Raw genomic sequence first — 24,133 nt, forward strand, 5'->3', positions numbered from 1 at the left:
AAGTCACGAGCATCTATAAGAATGTAATTACATTTACAAGTCTAGAAATACACTGAACAGGAATAATGAATAACATAGAAAGAAACGGTGCTGCGAACGCTGGCAGTCACCTCGCTAAACTACTACAGCTCTGCCTCCAAACAGCCAATACCCGCTACCGGGTGAACAAATACCTGCAACTGCACACGAGGTGCAGGGAGTAAAGTGAGTACTCCAACTCAGTGAGTAATAAAGGTAAATAACAACAGAGCAGTAAGAAATCACGTAAAGCAACCAACATGCTGTACAGAAGCAGGGTACAATCCTTTGAGAAAACAGTGAAGCTGTGAAATCTTTAGAAATATATTGGCTTAGTTTAAATCTCTTTTGAAAATGATCTTTTCAACAGTTACGAAACGATTTCAAAACAGTTAGTGCTGATAAGCACAGAAAAATCCGCCCCTCGGGCACAAATACCGCAGTATAACAGGTAAAAAGGCAAGTAAATATGCAAGATGAGCACATAAAAGTTCGCCCCTCGGGCAATATCTCAAAACAGTACCAGCCCCTCGGGCTCACTCTCAGAAACACTCTCAGCCCCTCGGGCTCTCTCTCTCAGATCACTCTCAAAACAGTATCATATAGTAACCGCTGCGGCGTGCAGCCCGATCCACATATCGCTGCGGCGTGCAGCCCGATCCATATCTCTCGCTGCGGCGTGCAGCCCGATCCACATGGGTACCTGCGCTCACTGTGGGGGTGCAGACTCCAGAGGGGCCCCTTGTGGCCCAAGCGCAATATCAAGTTACCTCGTGGCATATAACATAAGGCCTGAAAGCCTTCTCACACCACACTCGAGGCCTGAAAGCCTCCTCACATAACACTCGAGGCCTGAAAGCCTCCTCACATCACTCACATATATCCTCACATATGGCCCTCGGCCTCACTCAGTCCAGAAAATATCATAAGCCCCTCGGGCATCAATAAAATAGTAGTGCTCATCCCAAACAACAGTGAAAATATCATTTAAGTCTCAAAGTTCAGTTAAAGCGGTTGAGTTTGTAAAACAGTATAATCAACAGGATTGAGTTCAGGTAGTATATCAAAATAGTGAGGAAACAGTGATAAAAATCTCGAAGGGTTCAGATAATTGGCGCGAAGCCCAAATATGGCAATCAGCCCAAATCATGATAATAACAAATATGTTTCAGTCAAATACGCGGTAAAATCAACAATCGGGACGGACCAAGTCACAATCCCCAACGGTGCTCTACCTCACGCTCGCTATCCGGCGTGCAAGTCACCTCAATATAGCACTATGATGTGCAAATCTGGGGTTTCAAACCCTCAGGATATCATTTACAATTATTACTCACCTCGAACCGGTGAAATCTCTAGCTCGCGACGCCTTTGCCCTTCAAATAGGCCTCCACGCGCGTCGAATCTATCCAAAATCAGAGCGAATACATCACAATAGGCTAAGGGGACATAACCCAATCGAAAAGAATCAAAAAACATCGAAAATCACGAAATTTGCAAAACCCGAGCCCCGGACCCACTTCTCGAAAATCAGAAAATTTAACATCATCAGATTCCTTATCTCGCCACGAGTCTATACATACCAAAAACTCTCAATTCGGACCACAAATGGCCCCTCAAATTCCAATTTAAAATCTTAAAATCCCAAGCCCTAGTTTCCTTCAATTTAGCTAAATTCTCAAGAATTTCAAGGAAAATTCCACAATATAATCGTGTTTTTAACTCATAAAACTTACCTCCAGTCAAACTCCTTTGAATCCCCCTTCAAATGCTCCCAAGTAGCTCCCACAATGCTCAAAAATGGTGAAAATTAACTTAGCCTCGCGGAACAAAAATAATTTAAAAGAACCCTTCTGCCCAGACCTTTTCCGCTTCTGCGGTTAAATAACTGCTTCCGCAACACCGCTTCTGCGGCAAAAGTTCCGCTTCTGCGGATCTAAGGCCCCCAGGAACCGCTTCTGCGACTCAAATTCCGCATTAGCGGTACCACTTCTGCGGTCAACCTCCCGCTTCTGCGGAAGTCTACTTAAAGTCCAAATCTCGCTTCTGCGGCCTCCCTTTCGCACATGCGTCCTCGCTTCTGGGGTCCAAGTTTCGCAGAAGCGGAAATACCAGAAGCAACACATTTTTCCCTTTTCACAAATTCAAAACATCCCGTTAGCCATCCGAAATCACCCCGAGGCCCCCGGGACCTCAACTAAAAGCACCAACACGTCCTAAAACATCATTCAAACTTGTTCCAATCATCATAACACCTCGAACAGCACCAAAACCATCAAATTACATCGGATTCAAGCCTAAGTTCTTCTAAAACTTCCGAAACACGCATTCGATCAAAAACCCAACTAAATCACCTCCGAATGACCTGAAATTTTGCACACGCATCCCAAATCACATAACGAAGCTACAGCAACTCTCGAAATTCCATTCCGACCCTCGGATCAAAATCTCACCTATCAACCGGAATTCGCCAAAATACTAACTTCGCCAATTCAAGCCTAATTCTACAGCGGACCTCCAAAACCAATTCCGATCACGCTCCTAAGTCACAAATCACCTAACGAAGCTAACCAAATAATAAATACTCCGATCCGAGCTCATATACAAATAAGTCAACTCTTGGTCAAACCTTTCAGATTCAAAACTTTCAACTGAAACTGATCTTTCAAATTTATTCCAAATTTTTCCTGACAACCAAAGCCAACGATCTACGTTAGTCACAATACATAACACGGGGCAAGTCATGCCCGAGAACTGGCGATCAAAGTGCAAAAACTCGAAACGACCGGTCGGGTCGTTACATCGAACCTCGGGTTTTGACCACGTGGGCCCGGGGGCGATTTTAGAATTTTTGGAAATAACTTTGGAAAATTCATTTTTATGCATTTAAATTGATTCATTTAGTGTTTATTAATGTAATTAAACAATTTATGATTAGATACGAGCGAATTGGTGGCGGAATCGAGGGGTAAAGCCATAATTGAGACTTGAGTTGAATTCAAAGCATCGAGGTAAGTGTTTGGTTTAACCCTAGCTTGAGGGAATATGAGTTGAGTCTTATTTGCTACTTGCTAATTGTCGGGTACGATATATAGGCATGGTGACGAGTATCTATACATTGGTGTCTAGTATGACCGTGAGTCCTTATTTTGCGAATAGTTGGGATTTTGTTATATCTTCCATGTTTAATTGATGAATTCTATATGTTGTAAAGATCTTGTGAGAGAAATTGTGATTTTTGAACTTCGTGGATCGTTGGCTCGAGTTGAAATACAAATTGTGAAGGTATATGAGATAAGTAAATCTTTGGAGCATTGGCTCGAGTGATAATGTGAACTATGAGGTGAAAGTGAAAGAAAGAGAAAGAGTTATTGATATTTTCCCTTGCCGGGACGTTGAGATTATTGATGTTGTACCCTTGCCGGGTTTTAATTATTTGTGTGTGTTCCCTTGCCGGGATTTTCATTATTGTTTATTTATTCCCTTGCCCTTGTTTATGATTGTTGATTGGGTGAGGAAGAGTGTTAAAGCACGAAGGGTGATGCCGTGCATTGTTTGTTTCTTGTGAGGAAAGAGTGTAAAGCACGAAGGGTGATGCCGTGCACTGTTTTCTTATTGTGAGGAAAAGAGAGTAAAGCACGAAGGGTGATGCCGTGCCGCACGATGTACCATTCCGTGCCAATTCTATTGATTATATGTGAGGAAAGAGAGTAAAAGCACGAAGGGTGATGCCGTGCACATTTTATGATATCATTGCTTGGTGAGGATGAGAGTAAAAGCACGAAGGGTGATGCCGTGCACTTATTGCAGTTTGCTATGATTTCTTGTTGTTATTAGTTCAAGTGCATTACTTGTCTTATTCCATTATTTCTGTGATTCTTTACGTTGACATTTCCCTTTTGTGCAACATTATGTCTTGAATTTATGCCTTAATTGCTTCATGATTATGTGACTGAATTGCTACGTGACATTCAACATATTAATTACTAAATTGCCTGATTGCCCCCTTATAATTCATAATTAATTGCTAATTGTCATTAATTATTTTTCTTAGTGAATCATAATTTTCGTGTACCTGTTGTCTTATGAATTCGTATTAATTGTTGCGTTTGTTAGAGTAAATTTCTTTTGGAGGAACTGTTGATTTAATGGAAATGGGAGCGGGTGGTACGCCTACCACGAGTGATATTGAAATGGGAGCGGGTGGTACGCCTACCACGAGATATTGAGAAATGGGATCGGGTTGCACGCCTTCAACAAGATGAGTTGGATATGAAAGTTGCCTTATCTCTTCGTTTATTGCTAGAAGTTAAATTGAGATGTTCTCTTTATTAATCCTGATATTTTATTTCTAACTGTTGCCCCTGAAGCATGCTCCCTTCCCAGCTTAAATTGTTATTTTCTTGCTACTTCTCCGTTGTACTTGTATATATATATATCTGCAAAGGTTTATTTGGTGGTCTGGTCCTAGCCTCGTCACTACTTCGCCGGGGTTAGGGTAGACATTTACCAACGCATGGGGTCGGTTGTGCTGATACTACACTCTGTGCTACTCTGCACAGTCCAGGCTTCGGACAGCAGCAACAGTAGTGTGGGAGTAGGCGTTCAGTCCAGCGAGACCTGAGGTAGCCGCGTTCGCAGGCCCTGGCGTCTCCTTTCATCTATATTCCTGTTTCTTTCATGTATTTCTGCAGACAGTGTCGAGTTTATTTCTTTCATACCTTTATGTGTAGTATTCTTAGACCGTCTGTGAAACTGTGACACCAGTCTTGGGTGGAGGCTTTTGTTGGGATTTTCCGCATTTTTATTCAATTTTCTATAACATTAAGACTTCCGCTTATTATTTAATTTTGTTACTTTTGTATTATTGTCGATAATTGTTAAAAGAAATTATGTTATTAATGGAAAGGTAATTAAAATTGGTTTGCCTAGATCTCATTAGTAGGCGCCATCACGACTCCCGAGGGTGGAAAATCCGGGTCGTGACATTTTATCTCACTTTATTATTGTTATGGTGCACTCTTCTTACAAAATAGAATTTCTAAAACAAAATTCACAAGAAAAACCTTGTCATAAAAGCATGCATATACAGAAATACCAAATCGACCAAGCAAGAAGCCGAAAAGGAAAAGAGTAGTAGTGCAAAGGCAAGAACGAAGGCCCAAGCACTCAAGCAGAAAGACTCTGCAAATCGCAATCACCAAAAATTAAAGCTATGACAAAGAAGGAGAAACAAATTTAAGAAGAGTGAACCCAAAAATCGAAGGCAATAAGGGGTTGCAGATGGAAAAGGCAAAAGAAAGTTAAAAGATATATTCACACGGTGACATCAAATAGAACAAAATAAAGAAGAAATAAGAGGAACAAACTTGATACCTCTACTGCAAAACAGCCATATTCTACACTATTTTTGAGTAAAGATCAGTTAGAAAAGAGATGGAATAGAGAAATCAAGTTATTGGACATGGAAGAAGAGAATGGAGACTTAAAGAGTTAGAACCACGTGTTTGTCATCTGAAGCAATAGGGAGATAAACAGAACTTTCGAAAGACAGCTAGTTTGCTGAAAAAAGATGTACAACACGTGTTGATGAGATTAGCAATCTTCAGTCCCTGTTGGTTTTTAATAAAAAAAATTAAGGGAAATAACTGGGGAAGATGACAAGAAAATAAAAAGAGTATACTGGAATAGATGTAAAAGGAACTGAAGCTGAAAATTCTATGTTATTTTACTACATTTTGGACTACAATTTATAAGAGAAATACTAACTTAAAAGACCTAAAAATCAGCACAAAATCTGCTGAAAATAACTAACTCCTAGAGACTAGTTCACTCCTGAAGACTAGTTCAAAATTATTTCAAATTCAAGCTAAATTACTGCAGTAAATAACTCTTAAGCTGAAACAGTAAAATAATTTTACTGAGAGCAGCTTCTAAAGCATATTTCTAACACTCCTCTTTGCTTTTGAAGCTGCAAATTCTGAATTTGTGCCTTATAAACCTTTAACTGGAAGCGACTTTGTACGTAAATCTGCCAACTGATCTTTGGACTTGCAGTGAATCGAGTTCACTTCTGTATTTTGCTGCATCTCACGATTGTCAATAAAATAAGTTGGCTCGTTTTTCAGCTTCATTTGCATCTTGCCTTGAGACTTGTCAACTTTCTTCCAGATTTGCATTTTTTGAAATATTGACAACTTTTTCCTTACCTCATTTTCACATATGTCCTCAATTGGAGGATTATCTGCACTTTGTAGATTCTTTTGGCTCCATTCTTCATCTTCGGTTGGATCAAATGAGAAGTTTTTACCTCTCATTTTAACCCTTAAAATCTCAAGTCCAGTTGCATCATAAATGAGACAATATTTATCTTCAAAGGATACATTAAATCCTTTTTCTATTAGTTGTCCAACACTTAATAAATTTTGATCAATATCAGGAACATAAAGAACATCTGAAATTTTCTTAGTACCTGAATTTGTTGGGATTGCAACAGTTCCTTTTCCTTTAGCAAGAATATAATCACCATTTCCAATTCTGACTTTCTTATTTCCTATAGACGTGAACTCTTTGAAAAGATTTCTGTCATATGTCATGTGATTTGTACAACCACTGTCAATCAACCAAAAATCATATTTTTTGGTTGAAAGAATAGTTGCCACAAACAAGTGATCTTCTTCTTCTTCATTGGCGAGTTGGGCATCTGCTTCATGCTTTTGATATTTGCCTTTGCAAATTACATCTTCATGATCAAATTGGTTGCAAATTTTACACTTTGCATCTGGCCTCTTCTAACATTTGAATGGTGGATGACCTTTTTTGCCACAATGCTGACAAGGTGGGTAATTTTTCTTTACATTATTACCCTTACTTTGAGTTTTGTGGTTGGCTGCCAAGGCTCCTTCAACCATACCATCTTGCCTCATAAGCCTCCTCTGCTCTTGTGCCTGCAATGTATTTAACAATTCTGCCAAGGTAATCTTGGATAGATCCTTTGTATTTTCCAAGGTAGTTATGGATACTTTATATTTTTCAGGCACCGTAACAAGAATTTTTTCAAAAATTCTTGAATCTTTAAATTTAGTACCAAGCAATCTTACCTCGTTAGCAATGCCAAGCAACCGATCTGAGTATTCTTTGACAGTCTCAGATTCCTTCATTTTCTGCAACTCGAATTTCCTTATTAAATTCAACACCTTCATGCCTTGTATTCTTTCATCTCCTGTATATTCTCCCTTCAGATAATCCTAAATTTCTTTTGCTGATTTGAGCGCCGTAACTCTCGTGAATATTGTTGCAGACACACCAGCAAACAAAGTTGCTTTCGCCTTTGATTTCCTGGTTTTCTTTTCCTTGTGACTCTTGATCTGGGCATGGTGGGATTGTTAGGCAGCGGAAGAGCATCATAATCCTCTTCCACGGCCTCCCAAAGATCTAAAGTCTCCAAGTAAGTCTCCATTCTCACTGCCCACAATTGGTAATTTTAACCATCAAAGACTGGAGGAGCCAATTGAGAAAAACTCATTTCAGTCTCCATCTCACTCAAGAAAAGATTTTACTTAGGTCCCTTAAGAAGATGGCTCTGATACCAATTGTTGGTTTTTGATAAAAGAAATTAAAGAAAATAACTGGGGAAGGCGACAAGAAAATAAAAAGAGTATACTGGAATAGATGTAAAAGGAACTGAAGCTGAAAATTCTATGTTATTTTACTGCATTTTGGACTATAATTTATAAGAGAAATACTAACTTAAAAGACCTAAAAATCAGCACAAAATCTGCTGAAAATAACTAACTCCTAGAGACTAGTTCACACCTAAAGACTAGTTCAAAATTATTTCAAATTCAAACTAAATTACTGCAGTAAATAACTCTTAAGCTGAAACGGTAAAATAATTTTACTGAGAGCAACTTCTAAAGCATATTTCTAACAGTCCCAATATCTTCTGCATCGTTTTTTCCATGGATTCCTGAGCATTATTCTCCTGATTTGCCACGTTTTTGAGTCTTATCATCTCGATGCTCCTTCTGGCTCTCTCTATCCTCTCTCTCTGTGTCTCCCCCTTCCCTTCGCTATCTCTTTTTCTTACTTGTGTGTATCATCTAGTGCCTAGACGATGCAACCACTAAGAGGATGAAAAATAGGCAAAATAATTTTCATCATCTTCCCCTTGTGCTCTTCCGTTGCGCTTGGACTGGTTAATATTGATTTGTCTGTTCAATGGGCAGTGTGTTCGGATGGCAACCGATGATGGGGACTAGAGCTCTTTGTTTCTAGCTTGCGGTGAGTTCAATCTATTTGTTTTTTTAAAAATTCTTGATTTAGGGACTTCTCTACCTATTTCTCGCGGCCTTTACATTCTAGGCTATGCCTGTTTAAAATCCAAGACACCTATTTTTATTTTCTTTGTGTCACATTTGGAAATATTTTATTTTTAGTTTCTATACTTTTAGAAAATCTCAGTGTGCGCTTTTCTTCCCATATGATAACATATGTGAATCTTGATTGCATTGGATTTTCAAATATCCATAGATTTAGCTTGTTTCTATTTTTCAGCATTTGGACTGTCGTTGCCTTAGTGTTCTTATCCATTCAGTAAAAGCAAATCACAACTTATCCTTTGATCAAGCTTTTCAATTCAGTAAGATATGCTAGATCTTTTTATGTCATATGTTTTACTGCAGAAAATTAGAAAATGGAAGTGTTAGCTTCCTTTTCTGTTTTTCTTTTTTGATAAGTAAATATAACAGCTCTTTATAGCTCGAATTCGATAGTCGTGATTGATAAAGGCTAATTCTAAATGTTCTGAATCTGGTGTATGTTGTGCATATAAAATGTTGCACGAGAAAGCATTAGATTGTACGTTATCCATTTATATGCAAAATCGACGGAGAATTTTTTTTTTCAAGAGGGCCTTAGATGGTGTAATTATTTATAAGCTTGTTAAATTAATCTCTTCACAAAAGTTGATGTAAGCTTTTTAGCAGTCTATTATTCATTTTATCTTTCATATTTAGGTGACAAAAAATATACCCTTTTTCTTAATGTAAAGATAGTGCATTCGTATGCACAAGATGCATCGCTAAAAAAAACCTATGAACTTGACTGATACTTGGAAAGTAAAGTTCATATGATTGGCAATAAACAATATAGGTAAGGATACGGTGTAGTTGAGGAGCGAGGCTGTCAAACTCAGTTAGGTCCTAGGATGATTTAATTTTGTCTCATTATCTTAAGATAGGCTTCTCAATTTAGATCAACAATTTAATGAACCATCAATGTATTTCCTCTAATTGGTTATGGAAACAAAAATTAAGTAGATGATGGTAGGTTCATTGCTATGTGTAATATATATTGATTGCCTGAAATTGCACAATTGTATTAGTATATTTCTTGCTCAAGCGCACTGAAACTTTAGAAAGTCATTATGAATCAAGAAAGTGGCAGAAAAGAGATGGCATTCTGTTACATTTTCATATCTTATTTTTTGAAGATTAGTGTGCTCCTACATTGTTTTTTTGTGAACCTTCCAATTCGAGTGTTTATTTCCGGTAGAACTATTCTTCTTTTATATGCATAAGTTCACCTCGGAAAGAAAGCAAAAATATTCCTCTGTGCGTTCTTAATTACTTCACATTTGTTTGTTGCCAAGCAGAATTGTCTTCATTCAAATAAGGTAATTTGATAAATGATGTCCAGGACTCTGAGGCTTTCTCCTCTTCTTGGTTAGGTTGCAAGTTTCTAGATGAAATATACTCATTGTACTTTTTGGGAGATGTAAAATTACACATAATATTTCCTACTTTCTTGAACTATGACTTATAAATGGGAAAAGCTTATCTCACCTCAATAACTTTATATGCCGTCAACTACAACATTTCAATAGAAGAGAAGCTACATTAACATAAAGTTTATTTTGTTTTGCGATATCTAAGAACCTGGTTTTTTCGGGGTTGCTTCTTATAGAAACATACAAGGCATATATAGTTACTGAAGTCATAGAAAAATGTGCTATTGCAGTGATTCTCCGCAACAGTGTTCACCTACAAAGTGACTATATATTTCGTAGCTAATCAAGTTTCTTTGTGGCATGGACTGACTTTTCCCGTGATAAAAAGATGGAAAGGGAGCTATCAGAGAGGTAGAGCAGTCTTAAGATGATGACAGCCACCCAGGTAACAGTCTGGACTCAGAGCCGATTATATCTTGGTTGGCTCGATCACCTCGTCAAGTAAAGTTTTCTTCTTCCAGGCCATCGAAGAAACAGAAATCATTTTAGTTATCTACCCATGTTGTCTCATCACTGCTACATTCCAAAACTGAGAGCACAAACTGGAATTTATGTTCCTTGAACAACAGTAAAGGCAAGCCAGATTGTGATCTTTTATTCCCTGATAAACTGATTGATCTTAGCAAGGCTGAGAATTCTTTTGTCGGATGTCATAGCAGCCACAAAGATAGAAAACCTGTTGTTTATGTTTGAAGGCATTTCCACAAGAAGAGGGATGGACTATTACTTGTGTATGAAGCTGACAAAGCTTATGGAGCTAATATATCTATCGTTTCTGTTGCACCAGCTGTGGATGGATTGCAGAACTGTAATACCAGTATTATGTGCATTCCTGGCCCTAAGAGAGAAAAATTATTGCCTGCAGTTGATGATGAAGGGGTGCTAAGATTAAACATGCCATTGCTAGAAGCTAAGCAATTCAGGGTTGAAATATGTCTACCCACATTGCCTTTGTTGCTGCTTGAAGCAGAGCAGATTTGGCTATCTCACACTGTTTTGCTGCTGCAGCATGGTGCCATTGTGATAAGGTGGCCAAAAATTATTTTGGAGATGCTTTTTGTTGATAATGCATTTGGACTCAGGTTTCTTTTATTTGAGTGTTGCCTCGACCATTTGTCCTAACATTATTCAATCAAGCTGATGAAGCATGGAGGTTTGAACCTGCAAAGGTTTCGGCTTTCTTCTATTGTTGTAGGCAAGATTATTTATCCTTACTAAAAATATTCTCACGAAGTTCTTACATTCTTTTAGCACAATTCAAGCAAGAAAAATATTTCGGTTTAAACGTCACTAGTACATATAAATACCTTTATTCTACAAGAACAAAGTCCTGCAAAAATAAAGAAACAAAACCCCTAAAATCAAATTCAACAATAGGATAAATTTCTAAAACTTAGTGACTCGAGTATCAAAGAGATTTTGCATGTCATCAAACACGAATGGTGCAAAAGAAAAAGCTTACTTCAAATTATCAAGAGAGACATGTCCATTGAGCGTACCATTCTTGACCCCTTCTTGACCTTATTCGCTACAAATGCTCTTTCCTCAATTAACTCTGAAACTGAACAAATATCAATTTAGTTATATACAACAGCAGAAAAAAACACTTAAAAATCTAACTGAATTGAAATTAAAGCAAAATAAAACCTGAATTGAGCACGCAAAAAAGATACCTAGTTATGTATCATCAGTAAATTTTATTGAAAATCAAAGGCATCAGCGAGGAAGATGAAGAGAGAAGAAAGCTCACTATGATGAAAAATAGCGAAATAAGGATTAGTGTATGCGGTGGGTTCAAAAAAAAAGCCACGTAGAGTTTACATTAAAATGACTAGAATAACCCTAACTTTACTTTTATTGCCATGAAGTAACCAGGTCGAAACTCTGGCTCTTCTAATATATAGATGGTTATTGCCCGTGCTGGAAATTGTCATTATTTCAGAATTAAAAGAACCTAACAGAACACCAAGAGCACAGATATGACCTGAAGCGTAGAGAATGTATATATAAGATGACAATTCCCACCATAAGTATTAACATCAGACAACTTATTAGTGAGATTCATCCTCATAAATGCAATATTCCAAATAGACCGGATACATATTACTTAAAAAGAAATAAATCTATCAGCAAGTTTCAACTGTTATGCTACTATCTTATATTAACCATCATATTACTCTCATATTACTTTATCAGTGAGGTAGCTTCTAAAATAAAACATACCTGCACGATCAAATACAATAAAGATATTGTTAGAGGCACTTTAATCCAACATGAAAAAGGAAAAAAAATAGATATGCGAACAGACAAGCCCTTACAGATCCTGATCATTGTATTCACATTAGCACCATGTTGGGTATGTTTCACCTCTTAATCTGCTCTGGCAGGGAAGATCTCTTAATAATAAAGAAATACAGTCTGAAAACATGGCCCTATTGGATGGTCAATAAACTTAAATGAGCCTTTACACAACACAAAAAGTTTATGAATACGATCCAAGGTATAAAGTTCTCGATTGACAAAAGTGACATGTAAGATGGCTATTTCGAATAGATCTTATACACAATTTTACTTTCATATATAAATGAGACATTCAAACAGGATATGGTTTGTGCTTGGATTAGCAAAATATAAAAACTAATTCTTTAAGTTAAACATCAAATTGATAAACTCTAAAATGTATGGTATTCCAATGATCATTTACAGAAGCACTTGATGCCTCACTGGACCACACTCAAGACTCAATATTCTTACAGGAAAGAAATATCCTTATTAAATGTGAAGCTGACAACTAATTCTGTATGCATTACGGCATAGTCTAACTAACATAGTCAAGAAAATTAGCAAAAAATAGTTTTTTTTTTCTAGCCTCTAAGTTAAAACAATTGCGAAAACAATTAACTATGTTTTTTGGAGGACCCTTTCAATAAAATCCATGGTACAAAACATTCCTATATTTACAGTTATTAGAATAAAGAAACTAAAAGAATGCTTTCCTATCCACCTCCACTCTAAAACACATATCAAGCACCTCCAACCATAAAGATCAAAGTAATCCTTTTTCTTTTGGGATGTACGGAATATCTGCTAGTTAGGGACTAAGAACTATCAAAGTAAAAGTCACAGCCAACAACTATATGCAAAATAAAAGATGTTCAACTAAGCAAGAACAAAAGATGATCATCTGAGCAAGGACTTGTAGCTTCAATACTCATCAATACATACAATCAGCAAAATGATATCCAAAATATTGATTCAACATGTTGATTTCGTAATGACTAAAGTCAATTTTAATGATTTTCTCGTCATATATTCTCTTATTATTCTTAGCAAGTAAAAATATTCACTTTATTAAGGTCAAACTTGTTTGCTTCATAATAGTCCAGCATGCTGCCTATAGGGACCATAATGGTTAGATTCACTATCTAAAATTTGGCATGTATCCAGTCTATTATCATTACTCTAAACGTCATTGTACGTAGGTATACATCCATTAGTCATTCTCATTATATAGATCATCTCTTGTAACACATGAAAGAAAATTAGACAGAGGTGAACAGTAATCCTTTTCAAATAAAGTGCATTGTCCATCAACACAACCATAGTGCCCTATGCATCAACCATTTCAAGAAATTAAGAACAATAATTACCACAGACTTTTTTTAATAAGTAACATCTAACGAATATACTCACAGTAATTATTGACGTAAAGATAGATCATCAAAGTCATTTATCGGGAAGAAAATACACCAGGAAAACATATATGAAACTTGGGAGTAGACTACTATTTAATAATTAAAAACTTCCACATCAAAAGTCAAGATTTTCAGCCACATTAGTGTGTGAAAATACCTAGGACGCCAGAAATTTATCAATGAAAGTACTTTGTTTCTTCGGAGAAGGGTCAAAAATATCCCTCTACTATGTGAAAAGGATTATATATACCCTCCATTATACTATTTGTCCATAAAAGTCCCCGAAGTTATAAAATTGGTACAAAAATATCCTCCCTCCGTTAGGACCTCCACCATGTCCAATATCATCCCATATGGCCTAACATTTTTCTGAGGTAAGCGCCACGTGGAAATGCCACTTCGCCGCCCCAACCCCATTTACCCTCCTCCCCCTCCCCTACTTCTTCCTTCACCACCAACTTCCTTCACCCAACCACCATCATCAACATTACCCAACTACTATAAGCACTACCACCACTCTCATCATCAATAAAACAGGTGGGATGATGTCCATGTCGTTTGAGGGAGTGAATTCATAATTAATCAAACACGTAATTTTGTCAACAGATGTCACAATTTATAGAAAAGTTTTTTTGAGAGAGTTCGATGTACGGTCAAAATTCTTCCTTAACATAACTCTTTTACCTTCTTAGGAGTCGATGATCGGGAATTGGTTAAAATGAAAAAGCATTTTGACCTCTTTTAATTTGAACTCTTCAACGAGTGACTCAATACTACTGAGAAAATAGACAAGTTCATCACTGATAATAGTTTAGATGTCATCTCTATAAGGTTTGAATACCAAAGTTGCATCACAGTGATTGGAGAATTCTTTTTACCAAATTACTGATGAAGCAAGAAAGAGAAGAGAGGATGATGACTGATGAAGCAAGATGTATAAGAGAGAATGATGAGAATTTAAGCTAACAAATTAGGGTAATTCTATTCTTGTCGTCCTTCTATATTTGTTATTCAGTTTATAAAAAGGAGAAAAATTCCATCTCTTTGTTGGGTTTTATGGACAGTAGAATGAAGGTTACAAGAAATTCTACTTTTCATTAGTGATAGTGGATATGGTAGTTGGGTGAAGGAGAAGGTGGTGGTGAAAGAAGAAGTGGGGGAGGGGGAAGAGGGCAAATAGGGTTGGGGCGGTGAAGTGGCATTACCACGTGGCGCTTACCTCAGCAAAATGTTAGGCCATGTGGGATGATATTGGACATGGTGGAGGTCCTAACGGAGGAAGGATATTTTTGTACCAATTTTATAACGTTGGGGGTTTTGATGGACAGATAGTATAACGGAGGATATATATGATCCTTTTCGCATGGTAGAGGAATATTTTTGACCCTTCTCCGTTGTTTCTTTAATCAAAATCAAGTTGGTACTTAGGCTTATTGTTTTTGAATCTCAATTGCCATTTAATACTAAAAGGTTGTTAAAATTTTTTATTAAGACAGTAAAATTTTTACGACACTTCTTTGATAAGAGCTTTAGAAACACCTTCACCAGATTGATGCTTCAGTCTGTTAAAATATTATGATTAACAATCTTATTTTTCTCCCATTATAACAACTCTCAAATTGCAAAATTAACAAGTACGTGAAGCACCCAGGAAAGCACAGAACTTCAAAAATCAACAAGGTTAGAGTTTAAAAATGCAATTTTACCATTCTATTATAAAATCAAAAATCATGAAAAGAACCAAAATAAAAAAATAATTTTCCCACTTTCTCTCTCAAATCTTTTGAACTTTCAGGTAAATTTTTTAGTCTTTAATATCAATTTTATTATTTTCTATGTGTTGTTTCTCCTTTTTTTAAGTTCCAATTTGTTTCAACTCACACAACATCTGGAAATTTCTGAGTTATGGTTTTAATGGATGAAATTGGGGAAATGTTTCCTTTTTTTTAAGAGACACTGAGTATCAGTTACAATCTAGTTATGTTTCTGTCGACTATAGCCGGTCAAAATCGGTTGTAATGAAACTGCCTCGTCTTGTTGGTTGATATTGCATAGCCCGCTCAAATGCAGTTATTTTAGACCACTTTCTTCTTGAAATAAGACTTGATGCTGCTGCAACATATCATTCAGAAAGTGAGTAGAAAGAAAATGAAACCTCATGACTAACATTTCCATGCCTCTGCCTAGAAAATTATAGTAGTGAATAGAAACCCTTAAAAAAATTAATCAGGTTGATCATACATTTTTATTGACCTTCATAGAAATTCTTCACAAAGGAGTAGAAGCATATGTCGAAAAGTCTGGTATTTGCTCATATGGTCCTCAATACAACAATATTTTTAAAGTGACATATGCTATTCTTTCCTTCAACCTATCGAGTCTCTATATCGTCGGTCCAGTCATAACCTTCAAGAAATCTACCAGATGGACCATCTTTAGTACTCACAACTACAACTGCCGTTCTTAACTGATTTGGCATTTGCTACATCCAAAAGTCATGTTTCAAATACTTCTGAGAAGGAATTTGTGTCTGTGCAAAATTCTATTACATGCACAAATATCTGCTAAATTTTGCGCCTTAGCTAAACTAAGGATGCCAACATATTATTAGAAATTGTTGTATATGCTCATATTCTTGACTTTTGTCCTGCAAAATACATCAGAGAGTAATTGGTGAAAGCACTAACATATGATGACATATATGCTACAAGTCATAATGTGGTTGCCACATGAACACGAGGAGATGGATGGTTATCTTCCTATATTGAGATGCAATACATCAAGAGGAAAGACCCCAGATAGCACTCTGTCATACAAGTCAAAGAAAGCCATGATATTAAATAAAAAATTTCATATCTGAACATTGACTTGTACGTTGGTTGAACTCTCACCTCGATCATTGACACCCAGAATATTCTCATCCGGAATGTAAAAGTGAACAATAATGTTATAGATTAGACCTTGCACTGATTTTACTTGCCAATTTGGAAAAGAAGAAATTCAACATGGATAATTCAAATTTAAAATTTTTGCATAGCAAGATTTTATAGAAAAGACAAATTTTCCATTTAAAGAGTGTTCCTTAATGCTTGAAAGACCCACTAACAACCAACATTCCATTTGCAGGTTTCTTAGTGGAATAAAATAAAGCACATGAAGGAAGAAATTTTGATTCAAGTAAATTTATTTCTTACTGAAAAACCAAAGCACATGAATGAAAATGCTTTGATGCATGTGCAGTAGAGCTTAGAAAAGATACCAAGGAAGCATTTGCCTTCAAATCTTCGAGATTTGAATTTCATCTGTTAATCCCCCTTTTATATTCATTTGTGCAAATGATGAACAACCTGAAATCCATGAATGATCAAGGGAAAAAAGGGACTACTTTATGGATTTGAGACATTTGCTAACAAATGAAATGCTTACATAGTACATACAAAGCTACTTAGAACACTTCGGACAGATATAAAAGGTAATCGTTAGAGTAAATAGATCAGGTGCCTTCTTGATCTTACCTCTTTCATTATATTTACTGATAATCATGTTGGGTGTAAACTTATCTGCTGATTTTCTCCGAGAGGATCATAATTATCATAAATTTAACTCCAAGATCAGCGGACTTGACTCACAGAGTCCAAAAAACAAATAATGACATGTCAATTTATCAAAAGCGAGACCTTTTACTTTAAGTGATTGATGTAACCAAGAGTAATCACATATGTCTTTTGTTTCGAGTAGCCTCATAGTAGAATATTATATAAAGTCAAGGAAAGCATTAAGAAGGAAACTCATGGAACTTAGGAAGCTCATATTTATGACCTAACAAGGATCACTCATTACGCTCATTTTAAAAAGTAAAGGAAAGTGTAAGTATTACACCTTCACGAAAAGAAAGTTTTTAGATCATTCTAAATCTCTTCCATGGAATTCCCAAACTTTTCGGTACTCTTTCTGTTGCTCTGAGTCATAAAGACTAACTAAGAGTTGACGCCTAATCTAATATTTAGGCAAAACTGTTTGCACAAGCTCCGCTACAATAAAACTAATAAATAGAATAAATATACAAATTGATTCCCTATCTGATTACCTCAAACCAAAAAAGTCATATTGAGAAAGTAGTACTTTTTATATAACGCAAAGCACCAAAAAGCCCTATTCAATAACTTAAAGTTGGTATCTGACAAAGTATACCTCTCTACTATAAAACCAACCAGCAGTTGGGATAGAAGACCAAATTTTATGAGGACTTCATGAACTACCACTCCCTTACACAATTGGTACACATACAAGAATCTGTACTACACAGAGTCTCCTATTCTATGGTCGACCAATTTTTTTTGAGCTTGCAAGACTTTCCACCTTCATTGTTAGAAAAGTGGAGCTTTTACTAATTAATATTTATCTTTTTTCCTAATCATTTACCTTTATTTGTTTTCATCCATTTGCACTTTTGCAGACGCCACTTTGTCATTATTGCTGGATCTAGATTAAACAAAATGATTCAAATTGTACCCAAATTTGATTCAGATCTCAAATGTTTTCAAAAGGGTAAGATTATGTCTCAGAATTGTTGTAATTTGTAGGTAAATGTTTATCGTCGGAAACACTACTAAAAAATCTATTGTTAGAAAGCTTCAATCTACCTCCATGGTGGATGGCAAATGCAATTCCCCTCTAAGCACAAACAAACACGTGAAAAAATTATGAAAAACTCGGTAGAATTGAAGTTTCATTTTTGCTCTTTTAGTTCTTCAGGGATAATGGTAAAACAAGGGAAAAAGCAGAAAAGATATATGGTAACAGAAACTAACTGAATACGATGAGAAGAAATGTGATGTACCGGTAAAGCAGCAACGTATGCGAATTGATAATTTTGTAAAGATAAGCCCTAATTTTTAGCACCACATCAGCTGGGAGGAGTGCAAGAAAATGAAAGAGAATTTGTGATGAAGTATAGAAAATATTGAAAGTGGAAGTGGAAGACAGATGTCCCCATTAATGCAAAGATCAAACACAGGTGGCAAAATAGTAAAAATTAATAGTAATACACATGTTTAGAGACACATGGTAAAGAAAAGGAATAAGGCCTCAGCCGAATGTCCAGTTTCTGTCACGGCCCTAAACCGGATTTGGTCGTGATGGCCCCTCTCGTGAAGACAAGGCCAGCTGACACAATCCCATTTCCAATCTTAAGCAGTAACTGTCACGACCCCAACCCCGGTCGTGATGGCGCCCAACACACTGCTAGGCAAGCCCGACCAATTTAATAACCTTACCCATTTTTATGCAGTTCATGAATTAATTAACACAGTTAAATTACTAAGTCATAGCACTGGAAATCTGAAATAGAGTTAAAACATGCGGAATCCCAAATAACAATACTACTACACAGCCCGAAGAATCCGGTGTCACAAGTCTGAGCCTCTAATACATGAGTATCAACCTACTACATATCGCTCTAAAGAAATGCGGAAATGAAGCAATAGGAAAGAAGGGAAAATCAGGACTGCGGACGTCATGCAGCTACCTTGATACTCCCGGATATGTGCTGCTCGGCAGAGAAATCCTCACTCAGCCTCAGATGCACCTGGATCTGCACGCAAAGTGCAGGGAGTAATGTGAGTACTCAGACCAGTGAGTAATAAACATAAATAAAGGCTGAGAATAAGAAATCCTGAATAGGCACAATGTAAGCTATAATGCAGCAATTTAAACCAAGTAGTATAAAGTCAGTAAACCAATGAAACCAATTATGGAAATACTGCAGCAGATAAGTAAATAAACGACAGTCAATATGAAATGCAACACATAGTACGGTACTCTTTAGTACCCGCTGCGGGGTGCAGCCCGCTCCATTTATTTATCGTCGACGGCGCTCACTGGGGGTGTGCAGACTCCGGGAGGGGCCCCTTACGGCCCAAGCGCAATATAAGGCCATCTCGTGGCATCAACTAGGCCCTCGGCCTCATATCAATATCAATATAATACCGCTGCGGCGCGCAGCCCGATCCCATACTCAGTCCAGAATCACACTCGGGCACAATAATATAGAAATATTCAGCCCTAACTACATTAGAAATATTAATTAAGATTCAAGTTTGAGAAAAAGTGGCTGAATTTGCAAAAAAACATTATTAATTACTAGGACTGAGTTCAATAATATGTAAAAATGGTAAGAAACCAGTAATAGCTGCGGCACGAAGCCCAAATATGGCAATCAGCTCAAATTATAATGATAACAAGTGAAATTCAGTCAAATACGCAGTAAATTCATCTATCGGGACGGACCAAGTCACAATCCCCAACGGTGCTCTACCCCACGCTCGCTATCCGGCGTGTAAGTCACCTCAATATAGCACTACGATGTGCAAATTCGGGATTTCAAACCCTCAGGACATCATTTACATCTATTACTCACCTCAAGCCGGCCAAAACTCTAGCTCGCTATGCCCTTGCCTCGCAATTCGGCCTCCTCGCGCGTCGAATCTGACCAAAACCACAACGAATACGTCACAATATGCCAAAGGAACATAACCCAATCGAAAAGAATCGAAAAATAGCAAAATCTTGAAATTAGCAAAACCCGAGCCCCGGGCCCACTTCTCGAAACTCAGAAATTTTCACATCAACGGGTTCTTTATCTCGCCACGAGTCCATACATACCATGAACTCCCAAATACGAGCTCAAATGACTCATCAAAACCCAATTTGAAATATCAAAACTCAAGCCCTAGTTCTTCCCCCTCTAATCAATCCTAGTCAAAACCCTCTTCAACTCCCGTCCAAAAGCTCTCAAGGATGCTCAAAAATGGTGGAAAAAATAACTTAGCTCGCGGATGAAATATTATTAAAAACCCTTCTGCCAGCTGACACTTTACTCTATGCGAACGCGAGGGCCCACTCGCGTTCGCGATGAACAAACTTTTCCACTGGCCAATTTACCCTTCGCGAACGCGGTGTCCAAAACGCGAACGCGAAGCCCTGGGTTCCTAAACCTACGCGAACGCGTCACTCAACTGTGAACTCGAAGAACAACTCACCACTGGACCCCAATCCTTATACGCGAACGCGTAGCTCCTCATGCGAACGCGATGCAATAACTCCTAACCTTCCGCGATCGCGAGGCCTCAAACGCGAACGCGAAGGGTTAAATCTCTGCAACACTGAACTGAAAAACCTGCAACCCCCCAAGTGCCAAAATTGGTCCGTTTGACCATCCGAAACTCACCTGAGGCCCCTGGGACCTCAACCAAAAGCACCAACACATTCTAAAACATCACCCAAACTTGTTCCAATCCTCAAAACACCTCAAACAACACCAAAACCATCAATTCACATCGGATTCAAGCCTAAGTTCTTCTAAAACTTCCGAAACACGCATTTGATCAAAAACCCAACCAAAACACCTCCGAATGACCTGAATTTTGCACACACATCCCAAATCACCTAACGAAGCTACATCAACTCTAGGAATCCCATTCCGACCCTCGGATCAAAATCTCACCTATCAACCGGAAATCGCCAAAATACTAACTTCGCCAATTCAAGCCTAATTCTACACCGGACCTTCGAAATCACTTCCGATCACACTCCTAAGTCACAAATCATCCCCCGAAGCTAACCGAATCATCGGAATCCATATCCGAGCCCTCTAACTCATAAGTCAACATCCGGTTGACTTTTTCCAAAACAAGCCTTCCTTAAAGAGACTAAGTGTCTCATTTCCTTCTAAAATCAATCCAAATCAACTCGTTCACACAAGACACTTATAATGAAGCATAAAAAAGCAGATAAATGGGGAAAACGGAGCGGTAACTCACGTGACGACGGGTCGGGTCGTCACATGGTCAAGAAACATACCTGAAGCCTCAAATAGGTGAGGGTATCTGCTCCGCATCTCTCGCTCGGTCTCCCAGGTAGCCTCCTCCACGGGCCGACCTCTCCACTGCACTTTCACCGAAGCAACATCCTTTGACCTCAACTTCCGAACCTAACGATCCAAAATGGCTGCTGGCTCTACATTATAAGTCAAATCACCCTCCAGCTGAACCGTACTGAAATCCAGAACATGGGACGGGTCTCCAACATACTTCCGGATCATGGAAACATGAAAAATTGGATGCACGCTCGACAAGCTGGGTGGCAAGGCAAGCTCATAAGCCACCTCCCCGATCCTCCGAAGTACCTCAAAAGGCCCAATGAACCGCGGACTCAGCTTCCCTTTCTTTCCGAATCTCATAACACCCTTCGTGGGTGAAACCTTCAACAGGACCTTCTCACCAATCATATAGGATACATCTCGAACCTTCATGTCCGCATAACTCTTCTGCCTCGACTGCGCTGTACGGAGTCTCTCCTGAATCACCTTCATCTTCTCCAATGCATCCTGGACAAAGTCTGTCCCCAATAACCTAGCCTCACCGGGCTCGAACCAACCAACTGGAGATCTACACCGCCTCCCATATAAAGCCTCATACGGAGCCATCTGAATGCTCGATTGGTAGCTGTTGTTGTAGGCAAACTCTGCAAGCGGTAGAAACCGATCCCATGACCCTCCAAAGTCAATAACACAGGCGCGTAGCATATCCTTTAATAATCTAAATGGTGCGCTCGGACTGCCCGTCCGTCTGAGGGTGAAAGGCTGTGCTCAACTGCACCTGAGTACCCAACTCTCGCTGAACCGTCTGCCAAAACTGAGAGGTAAACTGAGTGCCCCGATCTGATATGATGGAAACTGGGACACCATGCAACCGAACAATCTCCCGAATATAAATCTCTACCAGCCGCTCTAAAGAATAGGTAGTACAAATCGGAATGAAGTGCGCGGACTTGGTCAGCCTTTCTACAATCACCCAAATAGCATCAAATTTCTTCAAAGTCCAAGGGAGTCCGGTAACAAAATCCATAGTGATCCTCTCCCACTTCCACTCAGGAATAACCATCTGCTGATGCAAGCCACCCGGTCTCTGATGCTCATATTTCACCTGCTGACAATTAAGACACCGGTCTACATACTCCACAATATCTCTCTTCATCCTCCGCCACCAATAGTGTTGTCTAAGATCCTGATACATCTTCGCGGCAACGGGATGAATGGAATATCGCGAGCTATGGGCCTCCTCCAATATCAACTCCCGAAGCCCATCCACATTGGGCACGCAAATCCGGCCCCGCATCCTCAACACACCATCATCACCAATGGTCATATCTCTGGCATCATCATGCCGCACCCTGCCCTTGAGGACAAGCAAATGCGGATCATCATACTGGCACTCTCTGATGCGGTCATACAAGGAAGATCGAGAAACCACACAAGCCAACACCCGACTGGGCTCTGAAATATCTAGTCTCACAAACCGATTGGCCAAGGCCTGAACATCAACTGCAAATGGCCTCTCCTCAACTGGAATGTACGCCAAGCTCCCCATACTCGCCGCCTTTCGGCTCAAAGCATCGGCCACTATATTGGCCTTCCCCGGATGATACAGAATAGTAATGTCATAATCCTTAAGCAACTCTAGCCACCTCTGCTGCCTCAAATTAAGATCCTTTTGCTTGAATAAATGCTGAAGACTGCGATGATCAGTGAATACCTCACAAGATACGCCATACAAGTAGTGCCTCCAAATCATCAATGCATGAACTATAGCAGCTAACTCCAAATCATGAACGGGGTAGTTTTGCTCATGGGGCTTCACCTAACGAGAAGCATAACCAATAACTCTACCCTCCTGCATCAATACACAACCAATCCCAACTCTCGAAGCATCATAATATACGGTATATGAACCTGAAGCTGATGGCAAAACCAATACTGGAGCTGTGGTCAAAGCTATCTTGAGCTTCTGAAAGCTCTACTCACACTCGTCCGACCATACAAATAAAGCACCTTCTGAGTTAACTTGGTCAAGGGCGATGCAATAGAGGAAAAACCCTGAACAAACCGGCGATAATAGCCTGCCAACCCAAGGAAGCTACGAATCTCTGTGGCTGAGGACGGTCTAGGCCAACTCTGCACCGCCTCTATCTTCTTCGGGTCAACCTGAATACCCTCGCTGGACACCACGTGTCCCAAGAAGGCCACTGAGCTGAGCCAAAACTCACACTTGGAGAACTTTGCATAAAGCCTCTCCTCCCTCAATCTCTGCAATACCACTCGCAAATGCTCCGCGTGCTCCTCCTGACTACGCGAGTATACCAGGATATCATCAATGAACACGATGACAAACGATTCCAGATAAGGCCGAAATACACTGTTCATCAAATGCATGAACGCTGCTGGGGCATTGGTCAGCCCGAAAGACATGACAAGAAACTTATAGTGACCATATCTAGTCCTGAAAGCAGTCTTATGAATATCTGAATCCCTGATCTTCAACTGGTGATAACCCGAACGGAGATCAATCTTGGAAAACACCCTCGCTCCCTGAAGCTGGTCAAACAAATCATCAATGCGAGGCAGGGGATACTTGTTCTTAATTGTTACCTTGTTCAATTGCCTATAATCGATGCACATTCTCATTGTGCCATCCTTCTTCTTCACAAACAGAACTGGCGCACCCCAAGGTGACACACTAGGCCGAATGAACCCCTTATCTAGGAGTTCCTGAAGCTGCTCCTTCAATTCCTT

At 38.7% G+C, this 24,133-nt stretch overlaps 1 long non-coding RNA gene across 1 annotated transcript; it reads right to left on the bottom strand.

The window, feature by feature from the left end:
- LOC109231238 lies at positions 15,684–18,478 on the bottom strand. Its single transcript, XR_002068773.1, has 3 exons — positions 18,344–18,478; positions 16,763–16,850; positions 15,684–16,150 (listed from the first exon to the last, which is right to left on the bottom strand). It is a non-coding gene; the product is annotated as an uncharacterized LOC109231238 (long non-coding RNA).

The sequence above is a fragment of the Nicotiana attenuata genome, chromosome 8 (assembly GCF_001879085.1).
Source record: "Nicotiana attenuata strain UT chromosome 8, NIATTr2, whole genome shotgun sequence".
NCBI lineage: Eukaryota > Viridiplantae > Streptophyta > Magnoliopsida > Solanales > Solanaceae > Nicotiana > Nicotiana attenuata.